The following is a 6004-nucleotide window of genomic DNA, read 5'->3' as shown; positions in this document are numbered from 1 at the left end:
CTAGTCAAATTGGCAGTGAGGTGTGCTATTGATCACTGACAGGTTTATGTGGATCCCAGTGTACCTCACTCTCGCTGTCCTGTGTCTGCTTATTCCTTCTTTGGCCAGACCACAGGATATTGAGAGCATTCTTTCACATTAAGGAAAATGCCTGTCAGCAGATCCCTGGAGGGCCCAGCAAGTAGTGCTCACTATGCTCCATATGGCCAGAAGAATGAAGATTTAAAATACATACTTTATAGGAAGTGTGTGTGTATATACAGTGTGTGTATATATATATATATATATATATATATATATATATACTGCGGTGGGCTGGCGCCCTGCCCGGGGTTTGTTCCTGTCTTGCGCCCTGTGCTGGCTGGGATTGGCTCCAGCAGACCCTGTGTTAGGATATAGCGGGTTGGAAAATGACTGACTGACTATATATATATATATATATATATATATATATATATATATACGTACACACAGAGACACACATAACTGCCACACTGGGACTGTGGGTCTTGGCTAGTCTGCATCTTGGCACAGTGTGCCATACAGAGTTATTTTGCCTCCTGCTCCTTGCTACTGCTAAATCGTAACTGAATTTTGAAATCAGTGACCACAACCTTTAACTAAACTAACATATTCCTGAAAAGAACTTTTTAAAGGTCTTTTTTATTAAGGCTGGAAATTTGAAAGAGCACAAAAATAGGTCCAAGAATGAAAAAAAACAAAACAAACACAGTCTGATTGAATCACATCTTGAATGTCAGCTAACCAGACTTGAGAATCCAGAGTCTTAGAATTGTTTTCACCGAGCAGGTTGTGAAGGGGACGTGGGGGCATTCAGGCCCATGTAGCTTTACTTGGAAGTGTGGACCCGTAGACATCATGAAATAAGAGAACCAGCTGATTTACAGTAGAGCCAATGAAGTACATAATAACGGTGAGTGTGTGTAGCAGGAGTGTGACTGGCTAGTGAGGGTCTAAAAGTCTTTCTTTGTGATTTGTATGCCAGGTGTCCCATCTGCATATGCGTGCACTGGTCTCACAGCTGCCATATGTTTCTTCCCAGTTTTTTTTCTTTTTCTTAATGTGGTGTAGGCACTAGTCCAGTGGTTTGCACACCCCAACCTACTCAGACTGTTGGTTTTCATTCCAAACAATCTGCTATTCAGAGGTTAATTCCAGACTTTTAACTTTTTGTCCTTGTTTAATTACACACTTCGTTTCTCCTCTCATCTCTCAGTGCTGGGTAAGTTAGTTCATTCCTGGCTGTAGGTTTCTGAAATTCTAATCTGTGTCAAATTCCTGCTCCTTTTATTTTTTTTTGTTTACCTGTCTATTCTTAAATACCTAGCGTTATAAATTCATTTGTAAATATGTGGGTTGGAAATGTTTTCCCGTGTTTTGATTTTTGTCTCTTGAATGTGGTATGGCTGAGTTTCGTCTCTTTAATGTAATACTGATTCTTGTTCAGACTTTGAGAACAGGCGGTGGGCAGTATTGTTGGTGAATGACGAATGAGAATCTCAGACTGCTGTTACTAAGAACCACATATTGACATTAATTAATACCTGCATATTTTTTTGACAATTTTATTTTAGATCAGTCAAATGTAAGAGGATGAGTGCCTCCCTATGATGTAAAAATTCAAGGAAATGATACAGGTCCTGATTACATAGAGTATCTCTCTCTGAACGGTACTAAGAACGGAGAAATAACTAACCAGCAACATTTATAAGGTGAGGAGTGCATTGGTAACACTTTATAGTAAGTTTCATTAATTGATCATTAAGAAACACTATATAATGCTTCTTTATAAATCACGCATTCATTAGTTGTAGAGCTTTTTGCAGTATCTAAAGTTGAAACTACCCATCCATTGTAAAGGTTTGTTAATGAAATAAAAAGTTATTATAAAGTGTTACCTGCTCTTTTATAGACACAGATTAGCCACACATTTGGGTTACTACAAATACCAGCAATCTTACAGCCTTCCTAAACTGAATGTGAGTGAGAAGAAGGCGGCTGTAGTGTTCAATAAATTTTAATGAGAAATTAAACACATCAAGTGGTGAATTCCTATAGGCATGACTGGAGTAAGAAAGTACAAGCAGGAAACGGACAAATCACTCTGTTTTCATAGCATGCCTGGTTTGACTTTATGCTCTTTGTTAATTTTATGTTAAATGATTCACTTTTTTGGTAATATTGTTCTCTTTTAGTTAGTGTAAAAATGTCATATCCCAAATGGGAATTGAAAACTCATTTCCACTCTCGAATTCTGTGCACATCATCATTTGACTGCTTGTGTATTTGGCAAGAAACTACTGAGCAATCTCTTAACATGCAAGCTCAGCAAAGTTATCCATTTCTGTGAATAAAACTACACATTTCTTTCCAAAATTCTTTACAAGGTAGGCCAAATTGATTGGTGGCGTACAGAATCGAGGAAACAACATATGGTGTTGAACTTTAAACCACAAGATGGTTGCCAGTTCAGTTCCTGCCTCTGATTCACTTAACTCATCTGTGCTCCAACTGTAAAAACATATACAAACAATTTTAAGGTACCATGAGAGCATGTAAGTCGCCTTGGACAGAGATGTCATGTCAAAATACAGTAATAATAATAGTAATGAAACTGGAGACAGGAGTTAACCCCTGATTAACACATTTGTTGTAATGAAAGTCAGCAGCCACAAGGAGGCTCCAGCTGGCAGTGGTTGATTTGGCTTTAGAATTTTCTAGATGTAAACATATGGTCAGCATCAAACTGGAGAGACTATGTGCAGAACATTGCTCTAAAATATTAGACAACGAAACAAAAGTCCTGTCTTTGAAAGTAAAACTGACGTGACTGTGCCGTTCTGATTGCAAATAGAAATATACAAGTGTCAAAAGGGACTTGCTGGCATGATGTATGTATTGGCAAGAAAAGAGAGACGCTGCAGTTAAAACTTTGAATCCCACTTTTTCCTCTATGAACTGAAGCACCCTATACATGTGATGAACTAACTGCAACTCGGACTGCCACCCTGCTACTGCTGAATTCTGGGCACCTCTAGCGATTTGCTGTTTGATTTGTGGCCTTACTCCAGTGACCACAAGTCATGTCCAGTAGAATGGGGTTGGGGAAGACTGTTTTCTTTTGTTTGTACAGATTGGGTCTCACTTGAAGCTTGATTTGTATACAGTTTTTTGTATAAAAAGAAAAAAAAACTGAAAAGATGAATATTTATAAGTTTTTTTTTTTTGTTTTGTTTTTTTTTTTTTTAATTCCGAGAGAAATGGCAGTTATTTTTGTTATGTTGAATATAAATCATCTAAAACAACATGTGGGGTTACTCTTAATTCTTGGGTTGCACCGTATTTTCCTACTGGTGTATTGGTAAACCAGCCCAAAGCCTAAGGGAAATACAATTTATAGGCCCAAAGGAAATCTGTTGTGTCAATTTGATGAAACCAGGAGGGATAAATGAGGTGGAAGTGAAGTGCTGCAAACCCCACTGTTGGCCATTGCCTCCTGCTCTTGTGATGGCTGACAACCCACTGGGAGCACACTGACAGAGTGTAGACATCTTTACTTCATCATGTGAAAACATGCTAATGTACACACAGCGTGGAAATTAGCTACAGCTGTGTAAACCACAAAAGAATGTATATGTACTGTATATGAGAGGGAGTAGATTGATGGCATGGTGCCGCTGACTGCTTCAACAGTCCTTGGCTTTATACAATGGAATAGGCTCCATCCTCATGACCTTGTAATTGGACGAATAAATAGTGGACTTGACTGGGTTTCTTCACTGGCAAGCAGGATGGCTGATTAAAAAAAGAAGAGCTTTGTGCAAAAAGAATTTTAAGCATTTTAGGCTAATGTTCATTGCCATGCCACATTTCACTGTCCTCAATTTCTTGATCTGAAACCCTTTATTGTCACTGATGGTGCACATTTTTGCCTTACATTTGATTGTTTTACTTTTAGCGTTGTGTTAAAGTGCTTAATTCTCAAACCTGCTTCCAATTCACAATGAGAGGCAAATGAAAAAGGCACTTGACAGTTAAATAACTTGGGTTCATTTGCACCTGTCTGTTAAATTATTGGTTTTATTAAAATATTTGACAAGAAATTAAATTGCAGGGCCCAGAATTCCAAATGTGCTCCAGTGCTCCTCAAGCAACCCAAAAATGTGTTTTCATAATTGGCTTGTATAGTTAAACAATGGCTATAACGAAATCCTGTCGCCACTGGTGCAAGAGAAACTTAAGTTAAAAGGCCATTTCATAATGGAAGTTGTGCCATCCACAGGCTGACTGGTGTACTGTGCAGAACTTAATGGTCATCAGCTTGGAGAATGAGTCAGGTGGGAAGCAGTCTTTGTTTCTTGGATTTTTGGTAACATACTGGAAACACGTAGCGGGTACCAAAATCCTAGAAAATACTGGGAGGATGAGGCTGAATGGTCCATTACAAAGTTAAAGCCAAAATGTATCCTGGTGTTGAATATCTATCTATCTATCTATCTATCTATCTATCTATCTATCTATCTATCTATCTATCTATCTATCTATCTATCTATCTATCTATCGAGGATATTAACAGAACTGAGTACTGATTAGGGAATGTGGAGGACAGATTAATTTGCACTCTAAAGTGGAATTGTGTATGCCATGTCATGGCTGGGTTCTGCCTTGTGCTCCAATGCTGCTGAGATGAGCTGTATCTTCCTACAACTCAGTTATGTTGGTTAGAAAGCTAAATGTATATCTGTCCTCATTGTTTATGAAAAATGAGATTCCTATGGGATGATGATGGTAATATAAAGAAGTATGAACACATCTCCATAATGATGTCATTTAAAAATATTTCTATATTTAATTAGTACAAGTTTTAAGTTCACACCGTGTAAGATTGAGAGATTTGAGACCAAGAATTGGCTTAGTGTGAAGTGTCTCTCTGTAAGCTCAGTGTAATCTGATAATTCGCCTACCGGTGCTCCGCTTTTTACTTGGAGCAGCCACCATGTAATGTTAGTTGAGCCACAATATGTACCCACCTTGATCTGTTTGTGGTATAAAATTCATTCCAACTGAGGTCTGTCCACAAAACACACTGTGATGGACGTTGTTCTAGGAACTGACAAGAAGTGGGGCAAGGAAAAACATGAAGTTTGGCATTAGACTTAAGGAAGGTGACACTTCATAAGCAGGGTAAATAGTCCTGAGAAAGACACGGAGCAAGTACAGTATAAGGCCAATATGGGACAGCAAAGGAGATGTCTCAGTGTTGACTTTGAATCACCTGGTGAATGGAAACTGACAACCCTTTTTGGTTGATTTTGTTTCTGTTAGGCAGACCTGGATAGACTGTGAAAAAGTGGGAGATGAGACGAAGGCACAAAGACATCAGCTACATTTCCCTGCCGTGTGTGTGTGTGTGTGAAAGATTATCTCCTCTCCAGGTGGTCTGTCATTGAGACGTTTGCCTGGATAGTTCATATTTAATAGGAGCCTCCTTTGTGGTCAGGTGACCTTTGCCCTTGGCCGGGGTCCTACTCACAAAAGTGTTCAATCTGAGCAGGTGGTCTCATCTCACTAAAGTCTTCTGTCTAGGCCTATTAAGACATGACATGTCATTGCAGTAGAAGCTTCCATCCAGGTAAAGGTTTCTTCCTTTTTTTAAAAAAGTTTTTACTTTTATTCTTTTTCTTCTAGGCAGTGGCTTCCTGTCATTGAATGTGTTTATTTTTGTTAGGACGCCTCATCTATCAATAGAGTACTTTGTTTTCCCACCAGTGTTCTTCGTCAGTTCTTTATAAATCTTTTCTCCTATTACAGTGCCAGTCGAAGCCAATTTGGAGCTTTAGGCGGAGACGGACATTGCCCCTTGTCTATAGCAGGTAGTCGTTCTTATTAGAGTTCAATGACCTGTTTGTACCCCTCGGTATGCTGAGCGCAAGCCCCTTCAGTAGCATAAATGGTGCCCGTTTATGTATATAATGCAGACTTT

The sequence above is a fragment of the Erpetoichthys calabaricus genome, chromosome 15 (genome assembly GCF_900747795.2).
Source record: "Erpetoichthys calabaricus chromosome 15, fErpCal1.3, whole genome shotgun sequence".
Taxonomy (NCBI): Eukaryota; Metazoa; Chordata; class Cladistia; order Polypteriformes; family Polypteridae; genus Erpetoichthys; species Erpetoichthys calabaricus.
This window is presented reverse-complemented; position numbering follows the sequence as displayed.